Source organism: Rutidosis leptorrhynchoides, chromosome 6 (assembly GCF_046630445.1).
Source record: "Rutidosis leptorrhynchoides isolate AG116_Rl617_1_P2 chromosome 6, CSIRO_AGI_Rlap_v1, whole genome shotgun sequence".
Lineage (NCBI taxonomy): Eukaryota > Viridiplantae > Streptophyta > Magnoliopsida > Asterales > Asteraceae > Rutidosis > Rutidosis leptorrhynchoides.
The window spans coordinates 165,054,281-165,073,437 of record NC_092338.1 but is presented as its reverse complement, the minus strand read 5'-3'; positions in this window follow the sequence as shown (position 1 = coordinate 165,073,437).

The following is a 19,157-nucleotide window of genomic DNA, read 5'->3' as shown; positions in this document are numbered from 1 at the left end:
TATATCACTTTTAGCTGGGTCCACGATTGAGAAGGAAGTTGGTGACAGAGTTATTACAGCTCGATCAATTTGTCTCTCTATCTTTATATATACAAACGCATATACACTGCTACTAGTCTCGTGTTCCTATTTAATTGATGCTTCCTATTTTAATCAATACCACAAACACCATCGACCTCATTAGGCACTACTACTTGTTTCTTTATCCTCTATTATTGTGATAGGATGCAACTAAAAATATCCCTAAGAAACCCACATTTATTTCTTCTACTTTAATAAACCAACACTATATTCAAATCAATCATACAATTTGTTATACATCCCAATCGCCTTTTTATTTTCCTATTCTTGATTGCAAAATTTCTGTTCCTGATTACCTTGGTTTAGGTAGAAGTTGATAGATATTTAGATATTTATAAAAGTCTAATAGTTCCTCCTAATCATTGATATATATCATGTCACGACCCGGAAAATTTCGACTAATTTTAAATCAAACTCTCGATACGATTTAGTATTCTTGACACGATAAGCAAAGCCTGTAAGGTTGAGTCTCAAAAAGTTTGAACTATTTCAAATATTCAATTGACCTTCGACTGCTCTCGACGATTCATGAACAGTTAACTGTAAATAGATATGTGTGTGTGTATATATAAATAATAATTTGGAAAATATAAATTGAGGTATTGTATGTGGTTGTTGTTAAAATTCATTATTTAAAATAAAATAAAAATAAGATATTATAATAATTAAAATATATCTATATATATAAAAATAATGTATATTGAAAATAAATATTAATGATTGTAAAACTCGTTTGATGTTCCGATTGATATTAAGTACGTTAAATTCAAACTTATTGGATTTTAAAATAAATGGTAATTCAAAAAAAAAAAAAATATAGTTGATTTAAAATATGGGATTTTTCCGAAAACTTTTACCCGCCACTAACTAACGACGGAGATCAATAGAATATTCGTAATTAAAACATCGGCAGATAAATCTAAATGTTAGACTGCTTCACTGTACTTAATTGAGTTATTGATTGATTATTATTTATGTTACTGTTTCCCTGTGAATCATTGATCAATCATAATATCTTCTATTAATATACAATCTATTAATATAAATATATATACGCATACTCATGGAATTTGAAAACCAACTTTTTATCAAAACCACCATTTCTTATAACCATCAATCATCTATATTAAACCCTCACAAGATGATACTCGTATCTTCTGTTGTTTTAGTTTAACATTACCATCAAATCATCACACATCTTGGTTCTGTGTTCTAATTACATTAAACAAATACCCACAAACGACCTCCATCGAAACCAAACCACAACCCACCAAGTCAAAGAAATTATCAAACCATCTATCTATTACTATTCGGGTGTCGAGAACAATCACAAAACATCACCATTTTTGTTGATTATCAAACCATGCCACAAACACATCGACCTTCAACCCCATTTTTCCATCATCGCCTTTGTACACCTCCGACCACCCAAACATTTCCCATACATCACCATAACCACCACCTATGTACTATTGGTTATAATTCTTGTTTCCTGTTTACATCTCAAACGAGGCCTACACATAACCCATCACCTTTTTGCAATCCATACCACCACCTTGAAACATCCATCACCACCCCGAAAAAATCGTCACCACCACCGAGTACAATCACCATGAACAACCACGACCACCTTTCTTTATATATGTTTTGATGAACCATCGGCTAACCATAAACCCGCCACCACCACCACCTTCGTTTAACCTTCACCATGTCGATTCCACCTCCATCCATCACAACCACTAACCACCATCTCTATCCTCTCTCTTTCATCCTCTCTCACTCTATATCTCTCTCTCCTCTTTTTCTTTTCTTCTTGATCGTGAATCAACCAAATCGAACCACTTTTGGTTGTAGACATTCTTCACTAATTTCGTTCCCATCACTACCATCATACAAGTTGTTGTTTCCGTTATCTGCTCGAAGGTAACCACCACCAATCACCTCCGTTATTTTCTGTTTTCTGTTTTCAATGGCCACCTTGGACAACCATAACAACATCATCATCTCTGCTGTATGCTTACATTTCTGCTCCAAGTAAAAGAGAATAATAATTATGATCATATTTAAATAGTTACTTAAATATACAAAGCCTTAGTGATAAAGTGTCGGCAAATTTGTCTATTGATTGATAATGGTGGGGTCAATTTGCAATATGATGAGCTGTACATGGAAGTAATTGAATTAATCAAGCTCAGAAAAACACGGGCCGATTGAAATGGGACCCCTTTTAATTTACGGAGTATTAATTCTATGGTATTGGGCTTAGTAACTATTTATATGATTGGGCCATGATGATTAAATCGTATCTGGGCCGTGATAAGCCTGTTGGGCTGCGATCCAATGTTTATGATGGAGCGTGATTCACTTTTACTATATAGCAGAGATGATACATGATATGATAATTAATTAAGTGTTGAAGATAAAGATTAGAAACGAAAAATTTAAGGATGATTAGGATTATGAATGAGATTCTTATGAGGAATAGATAAAGATGATAATGGTTATACGATAATACGTTGATGAAGTTAGAAAGGTGATATAAATATAAAATGAGGCGGTATTGACGACCGAATAATGATAAGAATAGAATGATTATGATGCAGGACCTTATAAGACAATGATATTATGATGTGAATATGATATTGATGAAGCGATGAAGGCGATTATGATAAAATGATAATTTAGGTGACGGTTTACGAAAAAATAATGATAATGATGTGTGTACGATGATAAAGAGTAAATGATTAAATTTTTGATGGTGATACGGTTATGATAATGGCGACGATCAAAGTAATAAAAAATGATTATGATGGAGAAAGGGTTTAGGTTGTTATCGGGTTAGTGGGACGTCGCGGGTTCAAACCCGGACTTGGGCATTATTTTTAGGGCTACTTCCTTAAGGTAGTTATTTATCTATTTATTATTATTATTATTATTATTATTATTATTATTATTATTATTATTATTATTATTATTATTATTATTATTATTATTATTATTATTATTATTATCATAATTACTTTTATATTAACAATATTATCATAACAAATAAATATTTTCCATAAAAGAGTATATTGTTACAACTACCCTAATATTTCATATAATTATATATAGTAGGATTTTTTTATAAATATTTACAAATTACAAGTTATTTATTTTAATATAATATTAAACTATATAAGTATTAACTATTTTAAATATATACAAATTAAATATATAAGATATATAATTTAAGATATAATATATAAATTTATTTGATTACGAATATATGTATTAATATACATATGAATGATATAGGTTCGTGAATCCGAGGTCAACCCTACACTTGTTAAATGACGTCATATGTATTTTTACTACAAAATACAGTATGGTGAGTTTCATTACTCCCTTTTTATATATATTTTTGGGCTGAGAATACATGCGCTGTTTTATAAATATTTTACGAAATAGGCACAAGTACTAAAACTAATTCTATGTGGGTTTAAACCAGAAATATACCCTTAGCTTGGTAACATTAAACTACTTGTCTATGTACGGTAGGCGCGAATCCTAAAGATAGATCTATTGGGCCTGACAAACCCCATCCTGACTTTGGGATGCTTTAGTACTTCGAGGTTATTTTAAACACACCTGATCTGGTGTACTTCAGAGGGTAAAAGATGAACGTTAAGGCTTGTTACCGGGTGCCTACAACTTATAGAATACTTTTATACACTTGCGAGTGTACATATATTTATAAGTGGAAATCTTGTGGTCTATTAATATATTGAAATGATTGTTATGATAAACCTATGAACTCACCAACCTTTTGGTTGACACTTTTAAGCATGTTTATTCTCAGGTACGAATTAAGTCTTCCGCTGTGCATTTGCTCATTTTAAGGACATCACTTGGAGTCGATCATCGCAATGGGACCAAATGTTGATGACTTCGTCCAGGTGGATAAGGACGGGTCGTTACAGGTGGTATCAGAGCGGTGGTCTTAGCGAACCAAGTCTTGCATTAGTATGTTTAACTGATAGTTGTTAGGATGCATTAGTGAGTCTGGACTTCGACCGTGTCTGCATGTCAAAAGTTCTGCTTATCATTTCGTGTCAGAAATCATTTGCTAATCATCCTTAGGAAATTACCTGCTTATCATTCCTAGTCTAGACACATCTTACTGCAATGATTGCATGAATAGTGTATAGACAAAATTCGTATCTTAGCGTATCTGCTAATTCATATCTTACCATATCTGTTACTGTAGGCTTTGCCTGACAGCTTCCGTATATTTCTCCGTAACTTATGGGATTTTAGTATTATATATGCATATGTAAATTATGTATCGCAGGGTACTAATCTACATCCTATAATCTATTTCTTATCGAAAAATACTTCATCTGATCGTACGAGATGAATCCCTCAACCAGTTCGAATTCCTCGAATTCCTACAGCTATTCTAATATGGAGTTTCATCTAAGCTCCGAAAGTAGTGTCACCAGAATGAATCAACCAATCATCCATCCCCAATTCATCTGATGGGTTTGTTTTCGACCTAATCAATGGAGACGTGCAGAAGGTGATCCCTTCCACTAACCGAATTCACCTTTTGATGAAGAACCTGAAGCACTTACCGGCGAACCTGTTCGTAACACCATTTTCAGCCTCAGTTCCAGAGTAGTTCGATACGATTATATTCTATCCACAATTCTGAACCTTATTCATCCGCTCGTTTCGACAGACAATCATCCCGGAATAATAGAAGAAGTCAACGAATTTCGCGCTCGAGTAATCAATTGGGAGAATATGGTGCAAAATTTACCAGCTTCAGCAACATCACCGGCACCAACAGTACCATCAGTAACAGCACCAGTACCATCAATAATCCATGCCTCAACATCTCATTCTGTACCTCGAGCATAATCTTCGTTATACACTTTGTTCTACATCGATTAATTTTTGTTCTACGAATCGTTCTATATCATTTATTTTCACGGAACATGGCGATTATGTAATCTCTAAAGTCTTAGAGATTAGCTATTCTAGCTCAAACCGAAAATCAAATGAGATTAATATCATATTAACTCATTAAATCCATGATTACATCTGAAAAAAAATATATATATATGTATGTATATTTTCATAAAGATTGTAATTAAAAATTCTTTCGTACAAACTGTTAATGGTGAATATATTTTAACGGGTAGGTAATACCCGAGGAATATTTAGATTTCACATTAATAAGTTGCACTGTACATTCTTCGAATCTGATTCAACGGTCATTTACTATCCTATGTACAACCACCGATATACGTATCCGTTCACCACAGAATAACCATTTCCATTTAAATTTCATATTTGGATTTTGACCTATCAGAATCCAACAAGTGGCATAATGAAGAAAACATTGGACAAAATAAAATTTGTTAGAAACAAAGGAATTAACTAATTGAAATTTTGTTAAGAATCCACGCTAACTGTTCCAGCTAACTGTTCCTAGCTAACTGATTACATTTTATTTATCGCAATTTAATTATCACAATTTTATTTATCGTCATTTAATTTCTGTTATTTACTTTACGCATTTAATTTATCGTCATTTAATTTCTGTTATTTATTTTACGCACTTTAAATATCGGGACACGTATACAAGGTTTTGACATATCATATCGACGCATCTATATATATTATTTGGAATAACCATAGACACTCTATATGCAGTAATGCGGGAGTTAGCTATACAGGGTTGAGGTTGATTCTCAAATAATATATATAGTTTGAGTTGGGATCGAGTCTGAGACATGTACACGGGTCACGATACGTATTAATTAATTCGAATATTATAAATTAAATTATATATGAATTATTGGACTGTTAACTGTGGACTATCGATTGGGACTATCAACATTGGACAATTAAAAAATGAATTAAAATATTAATTATAACATATGAAACTAAACAATTCTTCAAGTTTGCCACTTGATTTCATCTTAAACCTCATTCGTATCTTGACGATTACAATCTGCGTTCAAACCTTTCACGATTCTTGAAAACACCTCGATCGAGAGGATGAACCAGCCGCACTTCATCTACGGAAGAAAAGATTGATGCATATAGTTATACACCTGAAAAACCCTCGAAAACTGAGTAAACGTTTAACACGTAGCTGTACTAATTCCTTTAGTGTTATTATTACCCAAAATGATTTGGTAATCCCTTTCAAAGTAGCAAATTTTATCACAGCTCCAGCAAGTCAACTCCGACTTTTTATTTGAAATAACCTTAATATAACCTTGATATATATGCGTACTCTTTATTGTTACTGGAGAATCTTTTATATTCCACCATATTACCATCAGCGTTTAATCATCTAAAAATACAATTCTCCTGAAACCACCTCAGTTTGATAACCGATGACCCAGATCCGTTAATTTTGAAAATGCTGACGAAGTAGCATGTTGTAGATGGTCTTAATGACCAATAGTTGATGATAAAGAAGGAAGTGTTAGGAACGCTCGATAGAAAATTTGGTACTGAAAATCGGATTGAGCACACCGTGAAGGAAACAAAGAATAAATACAAGTACCAAACCCTATATTCAAAGAATCCAGGTAATTCTGGATCCGATGAAATCTTTTGAGAATATCTTGCTCCAAAGTCATGTTAAAATCTTGCGAAAAATCTTTCTTCATTCACCTTCGAACTTAGAAATTCCAAAATATCATCATAAATATCTTCGATATTTTTGAGGATATTTTCATAAATATTCATGTCCGAAATTATCTACCTCTTCGTGTTTTCAGTACTCCATTATATTGAAAACTTCTGTAAAATCTAAGTATAAATTATGAATGATTTTCTAGAGAAGTGTTGGGAATTGAAGCATGAGTTAGTATAATATAATGACGTCAGGCCAACGTAATTATATTACAGTAAGTCATGCTAAATTTCTAATGGAATATGATGAAGGTTCACAGATCTTACCCCCATCATGTGCCATGTTACACGACTCTTTTATTCTACTTAAGCTCTAAGCATATCAAGGAAATATTTCCTTTGATATTTCTGTTCTTTCGTAATTCCAACAAATTGCTAATAAATCGTGTTATTACATTTTCTTTCTGATTAGAAGATTTCCTTAAATTCCTTGAATTCCGAAAATCCACCATGACTACGTCAAAAGTTAAGACGAAACTTTTCACTCTTTTGTGATAGCTTCACTCGTACGCTTCACATGATCGAATCGTTTTATCTATATTAATCAATAATGATAAAACTCTAACTCATATTCGTCATGAAAACATTTTTATTGTTAGCCATGACGACCTCGATCAAATTTCGGGACGAAATTTCTTTAACGGGTAGGTACTGTCACGACCCGGAAAATTTTGACTAATTTTAAATCAAACTCTCGATACGATTTAGTATTCTTGACACGATAAGCAAAGCCTGTAAGGTTGAGTATCAAAAAGTTTGAACTGTTTCAAATATTCAATTGACCTTCGACTGCTTTCGACGATTCACGAACAGTTAACTGTAAATAGATATGTGTGTGTGTATATATAAATAATAATTTGGAAAATATAAATTGAGGTATTGTATGTGGTTGTTGTTAAAATTCATTATTTAAAATAAAATAAAAATAAGATATTATATTATAATAATTAAAATATATCTATATATATAAAAATAATGTATATTGAAAATAAATATTAATAATTGTAAAACTCGTTTGATGTTCCGATTGATATTAAGTACGTTAAATTCAAACTTATTGGATTTTAAAATAAATGGTAATTCAAAAAAAAAAAAATATAGTTGATTTAAAATATGGGATTTTTCCGAAAACTTTTACCCGCCACTAACTAACGACGGAGATCAATAGAATATTCGTAATTAAAACGTCGGCAGATAAATCTAAATGTTAGACTGCTTCACTGTACTTAATTGAGTTATTGATTGATTATTATTTATGTTATTGTTTCCCTGTGAATCATTGATCAATCATAATATCTTCTATTAATATACAATCTATTAATATAAATATATATACGCATACTCATGGAATTTGAAAACCAACTTTTTATCAAAACCACCATTTCTTATAACCATTAATCATCTATATTAAACCCTCACAAGATGATACTCATATCTTCTGTTGTTTTAGTTTAACATTACCATCGAATCATCACACATCTTGGTTCTGTGTTCTAATTACATTAAACAAATACCCACAAACGACCTCCATCGAAACCAAACCACAACCCACCAAGTCAAAGAAATTATCAAACCATCTATCTATTACTATTCGGGTGTCGAGAACAATCACAAAACATCTCCATTTTTGTTGATTATCGAACCATGCCACAAACACATCGACCTTCAACCCCATTTTTCCATCATCGCCTTTGTACACCTCCGACCACCCAAACATTTCCCATACATCACCATAACCACCACCTATGTACTATTGGTTATAATTCTTGTTTCCTGTTTACATCTCAAACGAGGCCTACACATAACCCATCACCTTTTTGCAATCCATACCACCACCTTGAAACATCCATCACCACCCCGAAAAAATCGTCACCACCACCGAGTACAATCACCATGAACAACCACGACCACCTTTCTTTATATAAGTTTTGATGAACCATCGGCTAACCATAAACCCGCCACCACCACCACCTTCGTTTAACCTTCACCATGTCGATTCCACCTCCATCCATCACAACCACTAACCACCATCTCTATCCTCTCTCTTTCATCCTCTCTCACTCTATATCTCTCTCTCCTCTTTTTCTTTTCTTCTTGATCGTGAATCAACCAAATCGAACCACTTTTGGTTGTAGACATTCTTCACTAATTTCGTTCCCATCACAACCATCATACAAGTTGTTGTTTCCGTTATCTGCTCGAAGGTAACCACCACCAATCACCTCCGTTATTTTCTGTTTTCTGTTTTCAATGGCCACCTTGGACAACCATAACAACATCATCATCGCTGCTGTATGCTTACATTTCTGCTCCAAGTAAAAGAGAATAATAATTATGATCATATTTAAATAGTTACTTAAATATACAAAGCCTTAGTGATAAAGTGTCGGCAAATTTGTCTATTGATTGATAATGGTGGGGTCAATTTGCAATATGATGAGCTGTACATGGAAGTAATCGAATTAATCAAGCTCAGAAAAACACGTGCCGATTGAAATGGGACCCCTTTTAATTTACGGAGTATTAATTCTATGGTATTGGGCTTAGTAACTATTTATATGATTGGGCCATGATGATTAAATCGTATCTGGGCCGTGATAATCCTGTTGGGCTGCGATCCAATGTTGCTGATGGAGCGTGATTCACTTTTACTATATAGCCGAGATGATACATGATATGATAATTAATTAAGTGTTGAAGATAAAGATTAGAAACGAAAAATTTAAGGATGATTAGGATTACGAATGAGATTATTATGAGGAATAGATAAAGATGATAATGGTTATACGATAATACGTTGATGAAGTTAGAAAGGTGATATAAATATAAAATGAGGCGGTATTGACGACCGAATAATGATAAGAATAGAATGATTATGATGCAGGACCTTATAAGACAATGATATTATGATGTGAATATGATATTGATGAAGCGATGAAGGCGATTATGATAAAATGATAATTTAGGTGACGGTTTACGAACAAATAATGATAATGATGTGTGTACGATGATAAAGAGTAAATGATTAAATTTTTGATGGTGATACGGTTATGATAATGGCGACGATCAAAGTAATAAAAAATGATTATGATGGAGAAAGGGTTTAGGTTGTTATCGGGTTAGTGGGACGTCGCGGGTTCAAACCCGGACTTGGGCATTATTTTTAGGGCTACTTCCTTAAGGTAGTTATTTATCTATATTATTATTATTATTATTATTATTATTATTATTATTATTATTATTATTATTATTATTATTATTATTATTATTATTATTATTATTATTATCATAATTACTTTTATATTAACAATATTATCATAACAAATAAATATTTTCCATAAAAGAGTATATTGTTACAACTACCCTAATATTTCATATAATTATATATATTAAGATTTTTTTATAAATATTTACATATTACAAGTTATTTATTTTAATATAATATTAAACTATATAAGTATTAACTATTTTAAATATATACAAATTAAATATATAAGATATATAATTTAAGATATAATATATAAATTTATTTGATTACGAATATATGTATTAATATACATATGAATGATATAGGTTCGTGAATCCGAGGTCAACCCTACACTTGTTAAATGACGTCATATGTATTTTTACTACAAAATACAGTATGGTGAGTTTCATTACTCCCTTTTTATATATATTTTTGGGCTGAGAATACATGCGCTGTTTTATAAATGTTTTACGAAATAGGCACAAGTACTAAAACTAATTCTATGTGGGTTTAAACCAGAAATATACCCTTAGCTTGGTAACATTAAACTACTTGTCTATGTACGGTAGGCGCGAATCCTAAAGATAGATCTATTGGGCCTGACAAACCCCATCCTGACTATGGGATGCTTTAGTACTTCGAGGTTATTTTAAACACACCTGATCTGGTGTACTTCAGAGGGTAAAACATGAACGTTAAGGCTTGTTATCGGGTGCCTACAACTTATAGAATACTTTTATACACTTGCGAGTGTACATATATTTATAAGCGGAAATCTTGTGGTCTATTAATATATTGAAATGATTGTTATGATAAACCTATGAACTCACCAACCTTTTGGTTGACACTTTTAAGCATGTTTATTCTCAGGTACGAATTAAGTCTTCCGCTGTGTATTTGCTCATTTTAAGGACATTACTTGGAGTCGATCATCGCAATGGGACCAAATGTTGATGACTTCGTCCAGGTGGATAAGGACGGGTCGTTACATATCACTTCTCTTTCTCCATAAACATCATAATATCACCACCATACTCGATTATCTCCCTCCTTGTTCTTCTTCATTCGACTATCAACACCAACCCAACCACCACCTTGAACCCATCGGTTATCATCACCACTGTAACCATCACTATCCGTCACCATACTCTCCCTCTCAACCCTTAAACCACCGGTTACCACCCTCACCTTTCCACCTTCTTTGATCACCGCCCTCTCACGTTTAAGTTTAACAACCAAACACCAACGTGGACTAACACAATACCCCTAACACCATCTTCAATTAACAACCATCATCACTTAAATTTACTAAACCCGTCACTCTCCTTCATCGTTTTATGAACCACCATAAACCCAATTCCACTTCTAATTATTTTACGTCTCTTACACCATGAATAACACAACCATAAACTACGAACAATACTTTACACCTGCAGCTACAATCACTTCTGACATTCTGTTTAACCATAACAAATCACCACTATCCACCACCATTAAGATCACCATCCCTACTACTATTGATCAAGACTGCTGCAACTGCTGTTGTGTTCCTGTCTTCTTGCTCGTAAACCAACCACAACACACCCTTGCTGCTACTAAACTTTTTCCGTTTCTATTCCTGTTTTGTTTAAACCAAGTTGATATTGATGATTAAAGGTGGTGATGATATTAAACTATATATGATGATAAAGACGTTTCCTTTTTCACTTTTTCTTTTGGCCAACGACTAATAAACCCCTAAGCACTTGGGATGTGGACCCATTCTATTATTATGTTCGTGAAACTTGTATTAAAAAAAATGCATGCTTTAAGATTTAGTGGGAGCAGGTAAAGTTAAATAAATTGAGGTGACTTCTTTTCATCCTTTTTCCTTCGAATCCTAAGTTCAACTTAGTGATAGTTTTACTAGCGGGCTCCTATCTTCGTTTGTGTCCAACAACATTAAGTATTTATTTCTATTTGGTGGACCGAGATATCATGTAATGTTGTTGGGCCAGATTATTAGGGACGGTGAAGATGGGTTAAAACAATTAAGGGTCGACTTAGAATATAAAAGCATAGACAGAGCAGATGGTTTAGTAGTGTGCGTGATGATCTAGAGGTCACAGGTTCAATCCCTGTTGTGCCATTAATTTTTTTTAGAAAAAGAACCAGAATTATTTCAGTTGGGCCGAATCATTTCATTTCGGGGCCTTGGGCTGTGATTATCTGTTGGGCCGAAATATTCCTAGATGGGTTGAAGCCTAATTTAGATCAAGAAGATTATGATGAAGAGATTATGTTTTGATGATACAAGTTATAAATATTAATCTATATAAAACAAAAAAAACGTGACAGATTAGTTGGTTAAGGGTGTTTGTGCTTTATCGAGACGTCTTGGGTTCAAGCCTAGGAAATGGCAGTTTTTATATTTTTTTGGAGCTTTTTCCTCTTAAGGTAGTATTTACCATTATCATTATTATTATTATCATTCTTATTATTATTATTAGGAAAATAAGTATTATTATTATTATTAGTATTATTATTATTATTATTATTATTATTATTATTATTATTATTATTATTATTATTATTATTATCATATCACAACAAATAAATAAATTGTATATAAAAATATATTTAAAATATATATTTAAAATATTTTATATATAAAAATATATTTAAAATATATAAAAATATAATATATTATAAATTTATTAGTATTACACATAAAGTATATATTAAACATAATAACATTATTTACGTAAATATTTACATATAACAAATATATTACTAAATTAAATAATTAACATATATATAAACTGGTTTGATTACCATTACATGCTCATTATATGTATTAATATATATACTTAATATAGGTTCTTGAATCCGAGACCAACCATATATTTGTTCAATGACGTCATATGTATTTTTACTACAAAATACAGTATGGTGAGTTTCATTTGCTCCCTTTTTAATTGCTTTTGCAATATATATTTTTGGGATGAGAATACATGCGCTGTTTTTATAAATATTTATGAAATAGACACAAGTAATTAAAAATATATTCTACGTTGAGTTGTACCACTGGCATACTTCCCTGTAGCTTGGTAACTACTATTTACATGTGGTATTGTAAACGCGAATCATGTTGATAGATCTATCGGGCCTGACAACCCCAACCGGACTGGATGACCAGTATTCAACGGTTGCACAGTACTTCGTTTCGTTACTACACTTGGTACGGTGTAGGGAGATTTCATAATAAAGGGAATATGCGACGTTGATTAAATGTTAAGTATGGTTACCAAGTGCTCAACCACTTAGAATTCTTTACATACACTTGCGAGTGTATTATGATTATAATTATGAAATCTTGTGGTCTATTGAAACTATTGATAACTGTAGTTACGATAAACCTATGAACTCACCAACCTTTTGGTTGACACTTTAAAGCATGTTTATTCTCAGGTACGAATTAAGTCTTCCGCTGTGCGTTTGCTCATTTTAAAGACATTACTTGGAGTCCTTCATGGCATATTTAGGACAGCACCTCGCAATGGGACCAGATGTTGATGACTTCGTCCAGGTGGATAAGGACGGGTTGTTACACGAACATTGAAAAAAGACGTTTTAAAAAGTTGACTACAACTCGTGCATCGTTAGTCGGGAGAGCTTGTACTTCCGCCCATTTAGATACATAATCAATGGCAACGAGAATGTAGAGATTATTATGAGATTTTGGAAATGGACCCATAAAGTCAATACCACAAATGTCAAATACTTCACATACTTGAATGACATTTTGTGGCATTTCATCACGTTGACTTATTTTTCCGGCCCTTTGACAAGCATCACAGGATTTGCAAAGAAGGTGTGCGTCTTTAAAAATTGTAGGCCAATAGAATCCAGCATCGTAAACTTTTCTTGCTATGAGTTGAGGCCCATAATGTCATCCTGTTGGTCCTGTGTGACAATGGTTTAAGATTTGACTAGCTTCTTCTCCGAATACACATCGGCGTATTATTTCATCGGGATAACTTTTAAACAAATGTGGATCTTCCCAGAAATAGTATTTTATATCACTAAAGAATTTCTTTCGTTTTTGGTACGACAATCCTTTTTCAAGGAATCCACATACTAAGTAGTTTGCATAGTCTGCAAACCATGGAATTTTATTATAATCTATCTTCAATAGATATTCATCAGGAAAGTTGTCTTGTATGGCCGATTCATTTAGAACTTCTAATTCGGGATTTTTAAGACGAGAAAGATGATCAGCTGCGAGATTTTTTGCTCCCTTTTTATCTCGGATTTCAATATCGAACTCTTGTAAGAGTAAGATCCAACGGATTAATCTTGGTTTAGCATCTTGTTTTGAAAATAGGTATCTAAGAGCAGAATGGTCGGTATAGACCACCGTTTTAGCTAGAACGAGATATGAACGAAATTTATCAAAAGCAAAGACAATAGCAAGGAGTTCTTTTTCAGTAGTTGTATAATTCGTTTGTGCTCCTTGTAACGTTTTACTAGCATAATAAATAGGTTGAAATCGTTTTTCAATCCTTTGTCCTAAAACGGCTCCCATTGTAAAATCACTTGCATCGCACATTAGTTCAAACGGTAGATTCCAATTTGGAGTTATCATGATCGGTGCATTAGTGAGTTTTTCTTTAAGAATATTAAAAGATTTGATGCATTCATCTAAAAAGATGAATGGAGCATCTTTTTCAAGGAGTTTGTTCATAAGAGTGGCAATTTTAGAAAAATCTTTTATGAAACGTCGGTAAAAACTGGCATGCCCTAGAAAACTCCTAACTCCTCTAACATTGGTGGGATGTGGAAGTTTAGCAATTACATCTACTTTAGCTCTATCCACTTCAACTCTTTCCTTTGAAATTTTATGACCAAGAACGATGCCTTCTTTAACCATGAAATGGCATTTCTCCCAATTAAGTACTAGATTTGATTGTTCGCATCTAATAAGCATTCGTTCAAGATTAACTAGACATGATTCAAATGTATCACCGAAGACTAAAAATTATCCATGAAAACTTCCATGCATTCTTCTATCATGTCGTGAAAAATCGCCATCATGCACCTTTGAAAGGTTGCAGGGGTGTTGCAAAGTCCAAATGGCATGCGTTTATAAGCAAAAGTACCATAAGGGCACGTGAATGTGGTTTTCTCTTGGTCCTCGGGTGATATTGGAATTTGAAAATATCCGGAAAAACCATCAAGAAAACAATAGTAACTATTTCCGGCTAATCTTTCCAACATTTGATCAATGAAAGGTAAGGGAAAGTGATCTTTTCTGGTGGCGTCATTTAATTTTCTATAATCAATACATACACGCTATCCTGTTACAGTCCTAGTAGGAATAAGCTCATTTTTCTCATTTGTAATGACAGTCATGCCACCCTTCTTAGGCACGCATTGAACTGGGCTTACCCATGGACTATCAGAGATCGGATAAATTAGACCTGCGTCTAGCAGTTTAATAATCTCTTTCTTAACTACATCTTGCATATTAGGATTTAGTCTTCGTTGGCGTTGCACATACGTTTTATGACCTTCTTCCATAAGGATTTTATGTGTGCAATACGAAGGACTTATTCCTTTAATATCATGAATTTTTCATGCAATGGATGGTTTATGAGCTTTCAACACAGAAATGAGTTGTGATTTCTCATTTTCAGTAAGAGAAGACGATATTATTACAGATAATTCAGATTCACCATGTAAATAAGCGTATTCCAAATGGTTTGGAAGTCACTTTAACTCTAATTTCGGAGGTTCTTCTATCGATGATTTATATCGATATCTGTCTTCCTCTTTTAGCATTTGAATTTCCTCTGTTGTTGGTTCATATCCATTAGCCATAAGTGTAGCTAACATTTCAGTTTCATCAATTGGTTCAGTTCTGTCTCCTAAAGAACATTCTCATGTTCCTTGTAATTCTGGAAATTCTTCTAACAATTCTGCATGTGAATCTGTAGTTTGAATATAATAACATGTATCATCTGCAGATTGTGGTTGTTTCATGGCTCTATCAACTGAAAAGGTAACACTCTCGTCCTCTATACTTAGGGTCAGTTTCTTACCGAACACGTCTATTAGTGCTTTAGCCGTGTTTAAGAATGGTCTTCCTAATATAAGAGGAACTCGAGAATCTTCTTCCATGTCCAGAATAACAAAATCTACTGGAAATACTAAGGTACCAACTTTAACTAGCATGTTCTCCATTATCCCTCTAGGATATTTTACTGAACGATCGGCTAGTTGTATGCTTATTCGTGTTGGTTTCAATTCTCCAAGGTCTAGTTTAGCGCATAGTGAATACGGCATTAGATTTATACTAGCACCTAAATCTGCCAATGCTTCTATTGAACTAAGACTACCCAGAAAACATGGAATCGTGAAACTTCCTGGATCTGATAGTTTTTCTGGTATCTTATTCAACAGCACTGCAGAACAATTAGCATTCATAGTAATAGCCGAGAGTTCTTCCATTTTCTTTCTATTCGTGATTAAATCTTTCAGAAATTTAGCATATCTAGGCATTCCTGAAATTACATCAATGAAAGGAAGATTGACATTTATCTGTTTAAACATATCCAAGAATTTGGATTGCTCGGCTTCAAGTCTTTCTTTTCTCATTTTACTCGGGTAAGGAAATGGTGGTTGGTATGGTTTAACATAAGGTTTAGCCTTAACTGTGTTATCTTCATTAACCTTTTCAACTACCAGTTCCGTTTCCTTATCTTGCTCAGATTGTGGTTCTTGTGGAGTAGAAATAGCTTCATCAGAAATTACAGGTATTTCTGGTGGTTTAAGTGTAATACCACTTCTTGTGGTAATGGCTTTAGTTGTTTCATTCCGGGGGTTAGAATTTGTATCACTAGGTAGACTTCCTGGTTTTCTTTCACCTATCAACCTTGCTAGGTTGCTCACTTCTTATTCCAGATTTTGAATAGAAGCTTGTTGATTTCTAAAAGCTTGAGCATTTTGTTCATTGGTTTGTTTCTGAGATGTGAAAAACCGTGTTTGAGATTCAACTAGCTTCGACATCATGTCTTCTAAATTTGGCTTTTTATCATCCGTTTGTGGTGGTTTGTTTTGAAAAATAGGTCTTTGCTGATTGTAAGTATTATTAGATACTTGTTGATTGCTAGGACCTTGTTGGTTGTTGTATGGAACATTTCAGTTGTAATTCTAATTTTGATTGTAAATTGGTCTTGGCGGTTGATAATTATTCTGATAATTATTTCCAGGCCTTTGATTCATGTATGAAACATTCTCTCTTTGTTTCATTGTTAGTTCAATACTGAGACAATCTTTTGTCAAATGTGGTCCTCCACACTGCTCACAACTTATTCTTATTGAGTGTATATCCTTAGTCATCTTTTCCATTCATCTCTCGACATCATCTATCTTTGCAGAAATGGAATCTAAGTCATGGCTAGAATCGGCTCTAGCTGCTTTAGATGATCTAACGATATCTTTTTCTTGATGCCACTCATGTGAGTGGAAAGCAGTGTTATCAATAATTATGTAAGCATCAGTTGCTGTTTTCTTCATAATGGAACCACCAGCTGCTATGTCTATGTCTTTTTGTGTAGTGATGTTGCATCCTTGGTAGAATATTTGTACTATTTGACAGGTGTCTAAACCATGTTACAGACATCCTCTTAATAACTTTCCAAATCTTGTCTACGCCACATATAAAGTTTCATTTGGCTTTTGCGTGAACGTAACAATTTCTCCTTGAAGTCTTACGGCTTTAGATGCCGGAAAGAATTGTTTAAGAATTTTTCAACTAAAACGTCCCATGTATCAATCGCCCCTTCAGGTAACGATTCTAACCAATCTTTGGCTTCTCCCTTTAAAGTCCAGGGAAATAACATGAGATATATCTGTTCATCCTCCACTTCTCGGATTTTAAATAAAGTACAGATCCTATTAAAAGTACGAAGATTTTCGTTTGGATCTTCCTTCGGCGCACCACTAAATTGGCATTGATTAGTCACCATGTGTAGAATTTGTCCTTTGATTTCATAATCTAGCGCATTAATGTCTGGTTGAGTAATTACGTGACCTTGGCCAGTGCGTTTAGCTCTCATTCGGTCTTTCATACTTAGAGGTTCCAGATTTTCCATGATTGAATTTGTTGAATCTGAATCACTAGAGGATTCTGATTTAATGGTAGGTTCCTCAACAATCTCTGTTTGAATGATTGGTGGTTCCGGAGGAAAGATTAGTGGTTCAGGATCTCTGAATTGTCCCTGAATATCTTCCGAATTCTCAATTGTGAGGTCGGGTTCAAAAAATGGATTATCGGAAATTTGAATTGGAGTACTTGGTTGACTGGATTACGATTCTAAAGAAAAATCAACAGCGACAATATTTGCTAGATGTCTTGATCTAGTTACAGGTGGTAAACGTACAAAAGGTGGTGAACGTTTTGCTCGGTGCATTCACTGAATATCCTATTAGTTATAAAATATAAAAATTATATAAGTTATCAAATTAATAGACTTTTCTGCTTTTGCCCACGTTTCGAATAGCCAATAGATGCAGCAGGGAGCCAGAACCCTTTAAATCGGAAGCTCACAAGTCAGCTACTAACAAATCCAACTATTACTACGAAGCAGAAAATTTGGTTGTCTATCAATTTAACCACTTAAAATAATTTTTCGTTGAAATTTAAAGAAATTTTAGAGAAAAAATCTAAGTCCTAAAAATAATAGGCGTCGAAAAATAAAAATAAGAAAGAAAAAGAGCGCGTCGAAAAATAAAAGGTCGAAAAATAATAGGCGTCGAAAAATAAAAATAAGAAAGTAGCGCGTCGAAACTTAAAAGGAACTAAAAACTAAGAATTAAAAGTCGCGTCTAAAAATATTAAAACTTAAAAGAAATACTATATCCCAAATGGCAATAACTTAAAAAAGTATTAAAATATAAAAACGGCGTCGCAAAAATTCTAAAGCACCTAAATCTTAGTCTAAAGAAAAAGCACTTAAGAGATTTTACGACAAGACCTAAAAATCTAGAAATAAAAATAACTATGGCAAAAATTATAGCTTAAAACTAAATACGAGCGAAAAATACAAATATTACGCTAAAACGAATAAAAAGATACAAAATATAA